The sequence below is a fragment of the Zootermopsis nevadensis genome, unplaced genomic scaffold (genome assembly GCF_977971745.1).
Source record: "Zootermopsis nevadensis isolate Lab colony 2312 unplaced genomic scaffold, Znev_1.0 Znev_ptg000061l, whole genome shotgun sequence".
NCBI classification, from domain to species: Eukaryota; Metazoa; Arthropoda; class Insecta; order Blattodea; family Termopsidae; genus Zootermopsis; species Zootermopsis nevadensis.
In genome coordinates this window covers 311400-329186 of record NW_028259192.1, presented here as the reverse complement: position 1 = coordinate 329186, position 17787 = coordinate 311400, and positions in this window count along the sequence as shown.

The following is a 17787-nucleotide window of genomic DNA, read 5'->3' as shown; positions in this document are numbered from 1 at the left end:
CCGCGAAGAAATAATTTGCACCGAGAGGAGACACGTGAACGATGAATTGGAAGGGACGTGGAAATAGAAGGTAGCGACCTACTTTAGGGTGTGGCAGATGGGTTCCAGGAATACGACGGCAAATGTGTGAAGACAACCGACCTCCAAGCCGAGATTCGAACCTCGATTTCCGGAATACGACGTACTTGAGGGCAGTTTCCTTTTCAAAGCATGACGCATGCCGTGTTTCTGCTGATGGACGAAGTTAGTCGTCGAGGAAGACGTGGTGGCAGCCGAACACAACTGAGCTCCACTAACTCACTCACTCGCTCGCTCCGAGATCAGGTTCACAGACGATAACACCGAAGCTGTTACAAGAAGAAAGCGCCTCTCCATAAAATTCTATTCCCGCGTTTATATCAACAAAACTTTGGAACTTGTCTCGCTGAACTACTTTTACGCCATCACGAGGGGAAAAACACAGGAATACGACGGGACATGAACCGTCTTCCAGGAAATGTTTCCCCAACTACCTAAATTATGGGGCAGCGCCCGTGTACCCCCCCCCCCCCCCCCCCCCCGAAGCCCCAACTGCACGACAGTTTTCCGAACTGCGACGGCAACTCACGTGACGAAGGAGCTACTCTGATTTCACAAGAACATTTCTTCTTTGTCGTAAGGGCGCAGAAAGGCTTACGTATGAAACAGAAGGGCATCTGAAGCAAGTCCGATCGATACACGAGAGGAAACTGATACCTCGGCAGACGTGGCTTCCTCCACAAGGAAAGACGAGTCTCGGGGAATCATCGCTTCAGGACGTCTGCAGCATCTTCTTAACGAGAAACACGGGCTTCTGGGCTGTTACGCCGTGTAATCCGGTAGAACTCCAAGGCTCTTGCTGCCTCCATCATCAGTGTTTATTTACGTACCTTTCCCAAGCGCCAGATCGCGAAGTAACACAGGCTCGTGTGTGTGTCTGGCCTGGGCTCGATACTTCACTACTCAGGCAAAAATTCTGCTGATTGCAAGGGCGTTAACGTATGAGAGCTGAGCCACTCGTAGCATCTTTAACTCTTGCCGCAATAAACTGTACTTCGCTCTGCTCTTTTCCCTGCGTCGCGACGTTCAAACGCGTCAGGGTCGCGTTAACAAGGACCCGGGCGGGCACACACGACGCAGCGGAGAAATACAAAAGAGCAGGAGAGAATATGAACGCAACCGACGCCGACGCCGACGCCGACGACCCCTGTCGTAAAGAAACCTGAAGGCCTATTGCCATTATTACAAAGACTATTGCTGAACACAACGAAGTGCCTTTTCGCACCTGCGGGCCCCTAGTGACTGGTGCTGAAGCTCAGTTATTTTATGACGCTGTATCAACTGTTGCTGGAGTGGAACGTTGCATAAGAATGGCAAGTTTCCTGTTAATGGATCTTCTCCTTCATTCATGGTTTCCAATTACTCAGACCGGAAGAACGTCGAAAGATTGTGAATGATGTTACGGGAGGATAGTGGGCGGAATACGTCGTGGCCCATTTCAGGGAACACCAAAATAAAGAACAGCAGTTCCCTGTCTGAATTTGAACCCGATAAACAGCGAAGAGCATTTGTGCGTTCGTTAAGAGCGGCCACAGGCAGCTTTCTAGCCGTCCAGACACCACAGAGCCACTTCGGGGCTGAACACTTCATGCCGGTCGCGTGCAGAGATTGGAAACAAGGCGAAACGAGGCCTCTGGTGACACCTCGCCGGAGGGAGACCGCATTTCCAAGAACAATGCGCCAGAATCAAGTCCAACGTCTCTACCGCTCAGTTAGCTCCCTCAGTATTCTCTGTTCCGAATTTCTCTTCGGCGATCATAATACAGCATCCCCAGGAGAGGCTTATTCTGTGGAAAAAACGCCTCACGCATTTCAGCAACCTGCCAGCTTCAAACAAACGACGTTAAACGAGTTACGATTGGAAATGCGAGTCCAGGCGGGTGTTCGGGGTTGCTCCTGCGGGACTCATTGTTTGCCTCGTTATAAGACGAAACCCGATGACGTAGCTTTCACTCACATTTCTCATTCGGCTGTTCCAGCTAATCACTTTTCTGGCTCTGGAAACGTAATTTGCATGGGAATTAATTTTCTTACTCCCGCAGGACCCGTCTTTGTTTCGCGTTCCTTTGATTTATTCCCGAAACGATGGCCTCAAGACATCTGGAACTGTTATCGTCATGACAGATAACATAGGGCTAACAGACAGACAGACACGGGAATCCCAGGATCCAAGTAGGAAATCAGTTCTTAGCCTGGCGTTCAGCTGCAGTAGAAATCTGAAGATGTGTGTGTGGAGTATGTGAAGTCGGAGATCGAGATGAATCAAGATCGAGAGTACGTTACAGATCTAGAGAAAAGGAGCCCTTTCCTGTGGAACTAATAATCGCCAAGGTAGGAAAAACAATCCTCGTCACTCGTGGAATCCGGACGTTCATTACCGTCTCCACAAAAGCCCGTCAAATTTTTTCTATCCTGAACAAATGAATCCAGTTCGTACCCTATTATTTTCTGAGCCATTTTAATATTTCTCTCCCACCTACTCCTGGACTTCCCACGTGTTATTTTCCGTTCGTTTTTTCGACCAACTTTTGTACAAATTTCACATCTCCCCCATGCGCGCTGCGTGCTCAGCCCATCTGATCCTGTTTCTCCCTTCATCCACGATCCAAGTTTTCTCCTCATCACTTTAAATTTCTCTTCTGAACTTTACGCGAGAAACCAAGTTTCACACCCACACAAAACGACAGACAAAACTGAAGTTTTGTAGACCCAAATCTTTACGTTTTTCGATAGCAGACGGAAAGGATTCCGAAATTAATGCTGAAAGACTAGAAAATGGCAGTTTTAAGAATTTACAACGAAATAAAATGAAGGATGTTGAAGCGTTGCTAAGGTGCGTCGTGAGGCATCAAGCGGAAAGCTGTAACCAAACAAACGCCTGTGAAAAGGGCCTGATCTGTACCTGCAAATGGACCTCGCGGGAACGCGCCGAGAAATTTCTGCGTGAGGATACGAAGAACAAGCAACGTTTCGGAAGGGCATACTGCTTCCATCTTCAGGTCTGCGCCACAACCAATAAGAATAACATCGTCATCGTCATTGATTAAATGTGGAAGAAGGCGATTAAGGCCCTTTTCAGTCTCCGCCTGGAGAGGCGACTCGACCAGGAATCAGGGGGCTCAGCCTCCGCAGAAGTGACAAATGTCAGTTCTTCCTCCAAAGTCTTGCAGTTCAGAGAGCTTTAATACAGAATTAATTAAGTAATTGATTCCGATAATTCCGGTTGTTTGCTGAAGAAGCAAGAGGCTCCGGTAACTGTCGTCACGTGACGGACGACGAGCGAGCTCTTGCTGAACGTCGAGATTTGCGTGTCGCGGAATAAAACAAAGATTAAATTTTAATAGTTCGCGTATTTCATGACAACGAAAGAGACCGGCGCTGCCTCGCCTCATCGACAGGCGCCTCAAACTTCCAGCGTCCCGACAGGATGACTGATCAAGGACGTCATGTCGAAAATGGAGGCAACTTATATTAAGGCGATAACTGTCTCGAAATTCGTCGGGCGGAAGGCGAAATCAGGGCTACTGCAAACGCAGACAAGTTTTACAATTCTTAAAACATAATTTACACGACGTGATTAAATTCAATACCAAATGCAAGGAAAGACATTTTAAATGTCATGTTCGACTCCACGTTCGCATCTTTCCAAGGACCGTCTGCTAATTACGTGCTAAGACGCTAACAGTTGCTTAGACAGTCAAATGTTTCCTTATAACAGTCAAAACCTTCATGTTCATCACCGCTTTCACAAAACCCCTTCAGAGCCAGACGAATCCAGTTCACACCTTTCCACTCAACTCACTCAACACAGTTTTTCCATCACTGTTCAGGTCTTCCATATGTTGTTTTCCCTTCTGTTCTCTGCAAGTTCCTACAAGCGCGTCACCTTCAGGCCATCGCACGTGTTTACTCTGGTAGTTTAGTGCGTCATTAATTTGTACGACGTAACGTCTCATTACACCTGCAATTTCTTGCATTAATGATTCCCATTGTTTTAGTATCGGCAATAAATTCATATTTACATTTACCGAATTCAGACCTGGTTCCTGTTAAAACTAAATTTAATTGTTCATTTAATTATAATCAATAATAAATAAATAGGTTTTTCCCCAATGGTGAGCTCTAACTATGCTGTAACGAAATTCTTATTGTTACTGAATTAATTTTAATGTATATTATTTTCTATTTGTTTTCGCTGTTCTTTGTTGTCTACTGCTCTGAATTTATCAAACGCAGCCACAAACTAATTAACGCAAATATGAAACAAAGTAACAGATCGATTCATTCGTATAAACTGTAACAAGGCCTACGAACAATTTTAAATAAAAGTAAGCAGATAAGATTGCCTGAAGATGGCAGTGTAGTGTCGACACATTAACCACACTAAAAGTTGTGTAGATTTAAAAAAAAATGATTTTCACAATTTTCCTCGTAATACACAATGGAAATTCTTGAGCACAATTTTACAAATTAAAACGTTCCTCAACGCGCAGTTTCCTAACAACCTCCTATCAAATAATTTTGTATGTGTGTGTGTGTCCATGTTTTACGCAAGTTTGTTCCCCAAAATAAAAACATTCAGCGACATTTTCCAAAATCAGAGGAAAGACGTCGGGGGGGGGGGGGGGGGGAAGACGTGTGTTGGCGCTGTGATATTGCTGGCATTCCTGACATCCACTGGCCCGGACAGGGGAAGGAATCCATTTGTAAGTTTCGAGCACACGTGGGGCAGATTCCCTCCCAGTCACATGAAGAGGGAGCCTGGGGCCTGCCCCTTTGACGACTTCACTTCGCTTCACTTCCGAAATTAACAAAGTTCACGCTTTGGAAGTGAGCGGTTTCAATCTACGCACGGGTAAAGCCGCCTTAGATCTGATCGGGGACCGAACGTCGGACACTGAAGCAGAGTTCAACTATCAGCTTCCTCGAGGGGCGACATGAGGAAAGGTGGGACGACGAGCATAGAGGACGGGGCCTGGGTGTTATTTGGAAGCGTGAAAACCATTTATTTACGTCAGGGGAGGAGAGCAAATTTCGTGGAAATCCATTCACTTGGTTGCTCGGTGAACAGACATCGCAGACGATCGAACGTGACAAGGAAACATTAAAATTAACAAATTATTACTCGGAAATTAAACGAGGTAATTTTGCACAAAACTAGGTACAAGCCTTTATAAAATTACTTTTAGAAACAAATTCGTATAATAAACAGCAGTTTCGAAGGCGTCCACAATGCATGTCACAGAAACGAGCGGACCGCTTTCTAATTAAAAGCCACAATACGAACATGTGCCCTGTTCAGAAGTGGCACTTGTCAAGTTATAATCTGACCTTCATTTTCCCTACCTTTGTCTCAGGTGCTTATTTACCCACAACCAGAGAAATTGTCCCCCCCCCCCCCCATGATATTTGCCACCTGAATCTGTGGCGACATCTGATGCTGTGATTTTCTCTGACGTGGAAAATATTAGGAACTGAAAAGCAAGACAACATTCCAAGCTACTCGTCACAAGCACGACCTATTTTTTTTTACGAAATACGTTACAAGTTCTTTTATTACTTCTTATGAAAAACATTGGTTTATTACAGCGACTGAAAAATGCCCTTCACAAACGTTCAGAGTTAGCAAGAGTGTTTGAACTTAGAATTCCGCAGCACAAAATTCTTTCTTTTAAAATAAAACCCTTCACTGCACCTAACCCAAGCTTCACTACAGAGAGTCACTTTTCTTACGTACTGGAATTTATATGAAAATACCCCTACACCCTAAATGCGCCCGTGTCACAACATTTTAGCCGTGAGTGTACTGCCATGAAGAATATCCCAGGAAGTAAACAGACGGCGCCTCGGATGTTGCATTTCTGCTAACCCAGGAGCTGGTACCCAGGGTGAGAACTGATGAGCTAATCGTAGGTTTCACAGAACGTAGGATGAAGACGACAATTTATTACTACTGTTATGATACCCTGTTTGGGTATTATCCACTGTGTGTTGTCAGTGGCGTACGGGATTCATCTACAGGACCTTCAGAGTAGGCACCTGAAGAAGGAAACAGTGATAGTCTCCGAAACGCAGTAAATTTTACGATTCTTACTTGTAAAAATTCGGTGTAATACCAGCATCAGACAATATAAAATATCCAAACAAATGCCACAATAATTACGAGGTGGTCAGAATCGATACTTTGGAGTGGTGGATCAGGACACGGTTCTACGGCTGAGATTACGCGTGCAAGACAGTCGGTGAGCGTCCCAGGGCTCGTTTGAGGCAGCCAGTCACTACGTGACGAACTGCGAACGTGCAGACCACGTTGCAAAGCGTGGACCAGCAAAATTCCTGAGAAAGCCTCGACGGCCCACCCTTTGAAAATCGCTGGCTCGCCCCGTCCCCCCCCCCCTTTTAAGGGACGAGGGAACAGAAATGGCGGCCGGAGTTCCCACAGACAAAAATGGATCAAGTCAACAGTAAAGGAAAGAATCCACTAGAGACAAAAGCCTACAACCGAACTTCCTCTGAAGCGCATTTTTAAACTTCCCTGGATCTTGACTTTTGGATTCTGCAGGAGAAGAAACTTTGTCTTCCCTGTAAGTGTCGTAATTTGTCAGAGGGCAATCTTCTGATGCTTCCACATTCTCTGACTGTTTCTGCCTGCATTTAAGATTCTCCAAACAAATTATCAAGCGCTTTGCACTTCAACAGCACAACGAAATAAACCAGCAAGTGCAAGTTACCTTGACACACAGCATGTAAGGTTGGAAGCCAAAAATCCCGTTCCGTCACAAGACTGAAAACCTGCAAACTTTGACGCGAGACACAAAAGTTCCAAGGGAGTTCTGAGCCACCGAAATCCAATCAACACCTCCAAACCTATTTCCCTATGATACTATGATCCCAGTTACACCTAGGTCCTCCGAAACGTCTCTTCCCCTCAGGCGTGCCAACCGAAACATTTAATGCAGTCCTCGTCTCCACACGCCCCGCTCAGGTCATCCTGCTCGATTTGAACACCAATGTTTCGGAGGAACTTACCACCTCTGTCTTCAGAATCGTCGAATAAACCATTGTAAAAATGTTGCAGGAAGTCACCCCAAATTTGTAATTTGTAATTCTTCACCGCGGGAAATAGCAACGTGGCTCTCGTGCCAATTAGCCTGACCAGACACTGCCTTTGTGGTCTTGACATTCCGTTCGAGCCAATGGCATCGCGTCTAGCCGAGAGTAGCCACGAAGACTGAGTACTCAAGGAAAATGTTTGCCCCGAGGACGGAGACGCCTTTTACACCGAGCAGAGAGGCCTTCAGTCTGCACTCTGCTCCAAATAATGCTAGGACGATGTGGAGCGCAAAATTCTAGTCAGATGACGTGAGGGGGTGAGGCTACGTGGCAGATCTGGGAGCAGATGCAAAGATAATGTCAAAACACATCGCAGAGGACGGCTTCAGGACTGTGTCCAGTGATGGCTCCTGTAAGGAGGGCGAAGCAGTGCTGAGTAGGCTATGTGACAGGCGCTGAATTTCTCGACCGGCGGGTGGGCAACTATCAGTTTCTCAACAAGAGCTATGTACTCTATGAACTTGTGTTGGATATAAAAATAACAAATGCCGCTTAAATTTAACGAGCTTACACAATGACATTGCCGCCAGACCGGAGCCATCGGCGTCGCTGTTAGAGATCCTCTGTCTTGGTGTTCGCGAGATACCCCCCCCCCCCCCCCAAAGCTGGGCCCTTCATTCCCGTCGGGAAAAAGTTCTGCTTTCTTACACACACTTTTAATGAGAAACGTGTAATTTCGAGATCAGGATTTAGACAGAACTCATTCTTTACGTACGCCCCCCAAAATCGATGCTTCGTGTGCAATTATCATCTTTTCATTTGCCTCTGTACCACACTGCGAAACTCCTTCAAGAGTGCGTGCGTCTTAGGCTGAGGTACTACCAGGAGGGACTGAAGACGTCCACGAAGACACTTCAGCATTTCCACTCATTTATTATCCTCTTTCGTGCGATTTTTTAATGCACGTGTCCTTTTCTGCAACGCGCCTGCGCAGTGAATGCCCGACTAAAAGTGACCACGGAGCTTATTAAGCGGCACAGCCCGTCATAAATCACGCGGTGTTAAGAGGCGCCCCTCATTTCTTGTCAACACGTTTCTGCGTTTTCATCAAGTTCATTTACATGCAGTTCTCTTCTACGCCTTAATTTATTTTTCTGTCTCATAAAATGGCTCTTGAAACTAACCTTAAAATGTCACAGCCACGTTTGGATTCTCATTTATTTTCGCCTGTCAGAGACTGTGGAGCTGAGACGTCGTCTTGTTTAAATTCATCTCTGCATTTCAATTCTTGCCCCCCCTGGTTTAAAAATTGTTCACACAAAGTCTGCAGCCCACAGTTTCTCCGTCTCTGCGTACGTCGAGAAAATATGAAATTAAAACTTAGAAGCCTCTACCAAAGATCGTGTGTGCACTTCATCGAGGCCTCCAATTAAAAATTACTGACGATAGGTCAACAGTTAAGAACGAGTGGAAATTTATACAGCAATTTGGAGTACACAAAATTTGCAAAATGCATTTTCTGCGATCCTGGTCGTGAAGTTCGTTCTCTGCTCTAAAATCCGTTTGCGCCAGAGACGGTGAAAAAACTACACACAACACAGCAATAAATCCTCTTGCTGACAAAACTAATTAATAGAAGGCGCGTGGAAAAATTGTCTTTCGTTAAATATGCACCACTTGAGAAAGATTCTAATTCAGTAATAGATGTTAATGACGTTTGTAGTTTATGTGGTTTTTAAATTTTTGTGTGGAGAGGCGTCTGGTAATATTCGATTGACCATCGCACAGGCCGAGAGTTGTCTTCACGAGAAACAACTTCGTTTTCTTGTACAAGACGAAATAACTCACTTCTGGAAGAAGTTGACTCTTACGAAATCTATTATCGCAATTATCACTGTGACTTTTAAAGTATGTCCCGTTGTTTCGTCCAGCTGCTACTCCTAATTAATCCAAAGAAACTTTTCTCCCTTGACATAACGTCAGTACCTGGACCAGAAACTCCCGTTTACTTCGCTCTTTGAGAGCACGTGACATGAGAACTGTGGCAAACCGACGAACTAAGGTAGCGCCGGGCGAAGATGTTTCTAAGGAATCGATTTAAACGCATCTTACGGAATAAATAAACCAAAACGAAGGAACTGCGAAATTAGAAAGGTTAAAACGCATTTATTAAGATTATCATTTATTCATTATAAAAAAGAACTGTACTGAAACAGGGCAGCCATTTACAGGCAAATGCTACATAAAAAACATTCCCACTGACTCCGGAATACGAGCGAGAACTCGGGCTAAGATGTGTTTAAAGAAACCTACGGTAAATTCAACGAAGATAAATATTTATATGACTGTTTGCTGCACAGAATGGTGTGCAAGAAGGAGATGGTTTGTTGCAGTGGCGCACGCGACTACGAAGGTCCAGCAGAGACAGAGACACAAATATCCGGCTCATACCGATCCAATAAGGTCGAGTATTCATTCAAACGAAACGCGGCGGCGACCTAGTGGGCCTCACTCCTACTTCGTATCCAGGAGGGTCTGGGTTGAATCTCGGCCGCTGCAGGCTCTTGTTGTCTTATTGACTTTACATTAGGGTAATGGAATCAGGAGGTGGGAGATGAATGGGACATGTAGCACGCATGGACCCATGAAACTCGAGGGGAAGGGACAATTTGGGAGACCTAGGCGTGGATAAAAGTATAATATTAAAAGTGATGTCAAGGTGTGGACCAAATTAATCAGCCACAGTGACGGACTCTTATGATCATGGTATTAACCTTTCATTTCCACAAAAGACGGGTGACTAACTGAGCGACTACCAGCTTTCCAACACACAGACCCACTCCGCTCCTGGACTGCATTTAGACAGCCGTCACTTTGTTGCGACACATTGAACAGTGTCGGTGTGAGACATGAAACAAAGGTCTCGGCTTCGTTGCCGGGTGCGTCAGATACAGTTTTCTAATCGGACCACGAATGCGTCTGCAAGTGGAGAGCAGTCTTCTGCTGAGCTGTGACGAGGGGCGAAGACCATTTATCAATATCTGCAGGGGCGAAAGGAATTATCCGGGAAACTTCATAAAACAACTGAATTTTGCGACAACAAACCTCAGCCCATCAGGTTCGATGTCGCTTTAATTTCCGTTCGGAAATACGAACAAGTCCGAAGCCCTGCAAAATGTCCACACAGAGACAAAGCCATTCTGAACGGCTGGTCAGGACTCCATTATTTTCAAGCATTCATTTCCTTCCCAGCCCCTGCTACGTCACTCCTGTCCCTGACAGTACTCAAATCACTCCAATGTAATTTCAAGCTGAAGGCACGTGGTAATTGTATTTGCTCGGAATTCGGGAAAGAAACAAAAGAACTGCTGTGTTCTGGGATGGTGCGCCGTATACTCTTCTAGATACTGACCGACATTACTGCCTCCATCATCAGGGCGGCCCGTGCTGCGTACGGATGGTATCAGACTCCGAGACCAAGTCGACCTGTACCAATGAACGGGGATAACTTTCCCTCGTATGGCAAATGGCGCCGTTGGTTATTAAATGACGAATTCAAACATCGCGGGAGGGATTTCGTAACACGCAGACGAAACGCTCTGACAGGTTCCTGGACATAATGCAAACCTCAGTCAGGAGAGCAATCTGCCCGGTCGAGATTCAAACCGGCTGCCTCTCAAGTGCAAATCAAGCGCGTTACCGCTGTGGTAACCTGCTCGGTCAGCGAACTACACATTTACATTCCAAGACGAATTTATAGGAAAATCTGCGCCCCCCACGGAAACCTCGGAAATCTGAGCACCAGACATGGGAGGGTAATTAGGGGCGTGGTAATTGCTAATGACACAAGGCCGTCTCACCCCCCCCCCCAAAAAAAAAAAATGTGGCATCTAATTGCACCGATACCACATGCAATGAGACCAAGACAATTTACAATATGACATTTCTTTACAACATTTTCGTGAATAACAACAACTTCATCATCACCCCTGGCTTTAAAATCCAGTGTGGGTCTTGGCCGCCTCTTTTGGAGGTTACTCGATCTATTTAGACGTTTGGTCGGACTCCCTGGACGAGGGATCAGCCCGCCGCAAACAAGACACCAACATACGAGGACAAACGCCCATGCCTTGAGAGGGATTCGAACCCACGGTCCCAGTGTCCAAGCCTCAGACCGCGCGGTAAATAGATTCCTGCAGAATTCAGAAAAGTTATCCGGCAGAAGAACGAGTTTCAGTTCTACTATGGGTTTCATTACATGAATAATGCAATTAGTCTGACGATTATGAACTAAACCTGAAAAGTTGTTTAATGTTAAAACAGTTTCTGCTCTTTGAAACAGCAACGCCAGGGCGGAATTAAAGAAAGAGAATTTGCCAAATGATGCGAACCACGTCATCCACTCCGCCGCACTGGGAGCGAGGCTGTCCGTCTGTAACGAGGGCATTCAATTAAGACGTCACGAGTCAGGATGCACGCAAATTGGTAGGAAGGCCTCGTGGAAGGGAGCACAAGAGGTCGGCGGCAGATAAACGTCTCTCAAGGAAATTAGGCCGCGACGCTGCCGACGCTGATTCGGGATTCGCGACGCCAGGCAAGAGACTCAGTGCAAAAAGTTTGCTGCTCGCCGCGAATCGAAGAAGAGATGTTTGAAGCGTTGAATTCAAGTCGTAAGGACGCATTCAACTAACAAAACTGGCACTCATATTAACTTAAATTGTGGTAGCCTGCTTGCAGGATTCGGTTACCACAGCCTCGTTCACGAAAACACGCGTTCCACGTGATGAGGCTGCATACGTCATCGGTCAGAGGGTAAACCTCCGAACCTCTGGAGCTTCACAGTCTGCGAACCGACTGACTTTCATTGCATTTTGACTTCAGATAATTGGTTGTATTGGATTTAGGGGAATGAAGTGGCAAACATAACTTTAAAGCTATAGCTAAGGATGCTATGGAAAAACTGTTAAGGAAATGATCTAAATAGTTCAGTGCTGGTCTCCGAGTCTGCGTAAGTTAAATGATGTACATTAACAGTCGCAGTTGTTCTCCAACTGTTACGCATTTCATAAATAACTTCTGAAGGGCAGCGAAGTATGCAACTACTTACGAGAGCCGTGGTTGAACAACTGAAATCCATCCATAATTAAACTTGGCAATCTAAAAACAGAAAAACGTCGTAGCGGCGGCAGAAATGCTCGGCGCGGGCCTCGTATTTGCGCCTCTCTGTATCACTGACCGTAAGACCCCGGCGTCCTACGTCAGGCCAACAACTGGAACGACCCAGAGTTCTTCCAGCAAGAGTGGCTCCTGACATGTGCGAAAATTAATTCAATTTAATTTATTTCAACTCCTCCGAAGTTGTAAATGGAAAGCTGGACGCATTCAACCGGCTCCCAGTTACACGTTAAATAATGAATAAAAAACGCACAAGAGTCCAAGTAGCGAAATGGGGCTCCAACGTTTCGTTCTAAGAAAATTGTTTTCGCTTGAAACCGGTTCGCTCAACAACCAGTGGCTTGTCCGTCGGTGCACGTGAATATTTGTCTTTGTCTTGGGACCTTGCACGTGCGAGCCACTTCGGAGATTATCTGCTGGACCCTAGGGACCGTCACGAGGTCCCAGTCGGCAGACCAATGCACTTTATATTCACAACGCAGGGCCAATTACGCCACCCAGCCCGTTCTATTCTTACATCTACACTTTCATGCATTGTTACCTCGTGTTACACCCTCCGAAACACGAGGCTACCCAAACGACGTTCAAATCTCATCTCCCACCTCAAAGAAAGGAACACACACAATTATGCTGCGACATGAGCACGTTAAAACAACATTAACAACCGTTTTCAAGCATAAAGCGATCACAATTTGGGGCCACGGCGGAAACATGACAGAAAAAATATAATAAGTGACACCCTTTCGATGTTATTTTTAATTTTTGGTCCAAGGGTGTGGAGAGCTACTCGTACGTTTGGTGTTTCCTTCAGTACCAAAAGCACAGTCATTTTGAGAGCCTTTAATGGAAACTGAAGGTCTATTGCTCATCCAGAGGCAGACGAGTCGATTACACACCCTCAAACACCGTTTCCCTAACACACATTTTAATATTATCTCCCTTTCTACACCCAGGTCTTTCGAGTGGATCTTCATTTCAGATTTGACAACCAATTTTTTTTATTCATTTAGCATCTCCGCATGTGTGCTATATGTTCTGCCCATCTCATCCTCCTTGAGGTGATCATCCTACAAATTATGGGTATCTTCATTAAGTGATTATATACAGTCACCTCCTGACTCTCAGTACTCAATATTCTCGTAAGCGTCCAGTTCTCACCCTCGATCTGTTCCTCCCTTAATGTAAGAGGGCAGGTTCCACTCCCCAAACAACAGGGGGTAAGATTACACCCACGTGTCGGCTATTTTCATCTTTACGTCACTAGATGGCAGGGAGGAAGGTGGACGAATCAGAATTCCTTTTCAGCAAGCATTTCCCCGATTTCAGTTTGCTCTTAATTTCTTTGTGAATACGATTCTGCTTTTGCCATCGTCCCCCAATACGATTCATTCATTACACCGTCATAACAAGTCAGTAATTTAATAATTTCAGTTCACTTTATTTTAAGAAAAAAATCCGACAGCAGTAATTATTTTTACTGGTGTCGTAACTCAGCAGCGGTACCAATCACTAAATATTCTGGCAATTTCTTGCATTTCCTCCAAACTAGCGATGTAATAACATCGCTAAAAGAGCCTCTTTCCCACCTAACCTATAATTTACGCGCAAACACAGGATTCAACAACAATTATTGGTGTTTAAAAAGACTGTGAGCTTTGGAAGATCACTGGAAACAGCTAGGAAAGTGTGGCCATTGGTACGCGCGCCACTGCCTTAAGACGATCAGCTCTGCATCCAGCTTCCGCTCCTGGAGACTGTCCCTTCCACCAAGTCACCCAAACAGCGACAAACTTTGACGGATAACGTTTCCAATTTCCTCCACGGCTCCGTGACTTATCAGCGGGGAACGGACGTTCGAATACGCAGATACGACGCGGAACGGGGAAGCTGCGAGTCGGGACCGAAAGGGATGTGACGATCTTTGGGTTCCGATCGCATTGAAAGTCCTCGCGTCAACGGACAGATCAGCTTCGTTACAGGAAAACAGTTTCCCAACGCAACGGCTTCGAATCTCACTCGGGCTTGTTCTCTTTTAAAGCGACCGAGTCCGGTTCTCGAGGCCACAGCCACAACGAAACTTGTTCAGGCGGGTCACAGAAAAAGCATCGGTTGTATTGATTTCTGTGCCCCAGATTCGAGAGTGCCAGTTCGTAACAGTCGACGCCATGTTACAATTAAAATCGAATCCAATAAAGACGTGACAATCGAGATTTGTAGCTTCGACTCTTGAAATACGTGCAGTAGAAGTTAGACAAACCACAGACACACTTCGAGTATCACCTGACACGAATTGGCGAAGGCCCTCGAACTCAAACAACGCTCCTGCATTATAGAAGGCGTTGTTACCAGAAAAAGTGTAACAAATCCACTCATTTATTCAACATTTTGAATTTACAGCGCGGTCATGAGATTAAGCGACTAATTGAAGAGGCGATGTGATACAGAGCCTGGCTACGGACTACTTTTTTGGCGGAGGCACTGTCTTCGCCCTGCGGCCGACCGACTAGAACATGAAGCTGTTTGAATATTCATAAACAGAAGCTTTGCCTGTGTGTGCACTCGAAGAAATAAATTAAGAAACAAACTTTCCTTTTGAGAATCGCTAAGAAAAGTCTGTATTATTGTTGTAGTTCACACTCAATGGAGTTAGGGCCTGCTTCTTGTTAAATGCGAAACAAGGGAGTCGACAGGACGCTTCCAATTCAACAAAGTCTCCTATCCGTCGCTACATCTTAGCAGCTACCAATCACAAAACGGAATTAACAGACTGCAAATATTAATTCACGTTTAGGTACAACTCAATTACTGCTTACTTTCTCTTAATAACTCACATATAACGTCGCTTCCATAATTTAAGTAACCATTTTCTCAGAGAGAAGAAAATAAACTCAATTGTTTATGACGTCAGGGGTTCCAGTCTGATGCGCGATTGTTGCTAAGCTACAAACGCTTTCTCTTCTGGTGAACAGCGCAGATCTTAATTAGATATCAACTTTATGTTGCGTGTCAGTTTTCTTCCAGATACAAAATACGTAACTTCCTGTAAAACAGAGGTTATACATTCAACCAACACGAACAAAATTTTATGTTCTGCCGGAAACCTCCAGCATCCACTCTCTGGTTCAAAGGCAGTGCAGTGGCTAAGAGCACCAGCGACTGTGCACATATTCGTGTGTGTGTGCGCTACCCCGCTCTGAGCCTTGGCCCTTCGCGCAGAACTCCTTGCACGAGGAGACAGCCTCTGCCTACAGATGGCAGCACAACGCAGAAACAAGCAATCATTCGAGCGGGCAAAAACACCCCCAGACCGCACAGCCCCGAAAATACTTCAGTTTCGCTGCAGTCCATCGTGTATCTGGCCCCTGGAAGAAACTTAGTGTATACAGACTGATAAAATATCCTGCTACTCGCCATTAGGCGCTTGAGGGGAGAGTTATATAGCTCCCATAGTCGTTCTTAACATCGGCACTTGTTAGGGGTGAGTGGTACCTCCGGGTGTACGCAGAGGCTAGAAGAAAAATCCTCTGTCCTTGTAGGGGATTGAATCCGGTTTTCCACTCCATAGTCAGTCACTGCACTGACCGAGATACCCAAGCTTCTATACACAAACTGATATTGTTTCAGAAACAAACACATTTTTGAATGAGGCGAAACTGTACCTGTCTCTAAATACAACGTATAAGCGACCGAGTCCATTTTGTTTCATTTTAATTTCCTGAATGTGACGTTTTGCTCTCTGACTTGCTTCGAATATATATCACCGCCTTGTAACTCAGCACTCCCAGTCGGTATTGGGAGTCACAACTTGCAGAGAACGCGGTTAACTTACATCGCACAGCAACTCGAAGCCAGCCGCGGTGCTTGGGTTAACGCACGTGAAAAATAAAATTACCCAAGAGCAGTTTCCTAGCTTCCTTATTACGACTGAGGTTAAAATTTTTATGCGTGATGATATTACGTAGATACCTTTCTTGCGTTTAGCGAAGGAACGAGCAACTCAAGTACTCACATTTCTACTAACCCCACACAATGCGATGTATTCAAGAACGAAACCCCTGCGGTTGGCAGTGGATTGCTGTACTTGCTTCCAAACAGAATATTAATTTTACTTAGATTATTCTGAAAATGCACTTACCGATTAACCTTGCAGCAAACATCGTCACATCACTAAATCACACAAACTGCAACAGACCTGCTGCCTACACGAGGTTATGCCCACGTTAAGTGCAACATACGTGTAGCTCTCGATCGATTAAATCGATTATTCATAATCGACGACTACAACATGTCCATCTCTAATCCAGCATTCTATATACAGTGTGTTTCATCTCAAACGAGACGCCAACTAATTGATCAATCATTTCACGCAAAAATCGATTAAACCAACTGTTGTATATTCCGTACTTCCTTGTCAGGATAATTAATACATCATATTCACACCTGCACAATTTTTGTACAACTGTCACGAACAGCGGCCTCGCAACAATAGTGACATTGATTCGAGGGTGGATATTAGTCGGGGGTGAAACTGCTTGATTTCAGTTTTGTATCGTAGCACGTGACTATTGTTAGGTAGCTTTTTAAATGGTACGCTCTGAACCACAAGTGAACTTGGGGAACAGTCTATTATAATCAAAGGGGCATAAAATATTAATATTCAACTCATGTTGGGATTGTATCTAATTCCACGGAAAATCATCCCTCATTCTAAAAATATATATGCAATGCAAATTTCAGAATTAAATAATATTGTAGCAGACAGCGTGATGAAAAGACCGTGGCAAAACTAAATAGTTACATAGCTGATAACAAGAACAAGTCAACCAGAATAAATGGCGCAATATGTGAACCTGCCTGCTTAGCATTTTTAATAAATACCGACGAAATTTCAATAACTGCCCTAAAGGGCACACGTGCCCCAGTTACTGAGAAACACTGGGAACTCCTCATACAGGACAAAGGCTCGTTATATTACAAAAGCTGATTTAGCTTCACATACAAATATAATCAACATTCCCAGAACGGAAATAACGCAATAAAACAAAAGACTACTATAAACTTTTCGTAATTCTGACTGCAAATTCTTTTGTTCTTGCATTCACCCCCACACGTGCCTGAGTAAACCACGCAATTTTTTTCCCAGTACAAATTTGCTGTACTTGCAGTGTCGCCAGGAACATGTACTCTCGGAGTACACTGACATTCCAAAGGCGTTCTTCACCTGCCACATCACTCGCGTGATCTTAGGCCATTGTCACATGCAATGCGCTCCAAAAATGATTGTAAGTCATTCTCGTGCTAACAGGACAAGGCCCATGGGGCATAAATCGTGGGGGCCAGGCCCCAGCGAAGCCCCACTGGCGGCAGAGGAGAGGTCAAGGAATAGCAGCAAGAAGACTTAACGAGTTTCCACCGTCGCGCAGAAATGACCCCACAGCAAGCAGGCTGCCCACTTCCTAGTAAAAATATGACAAACGGACA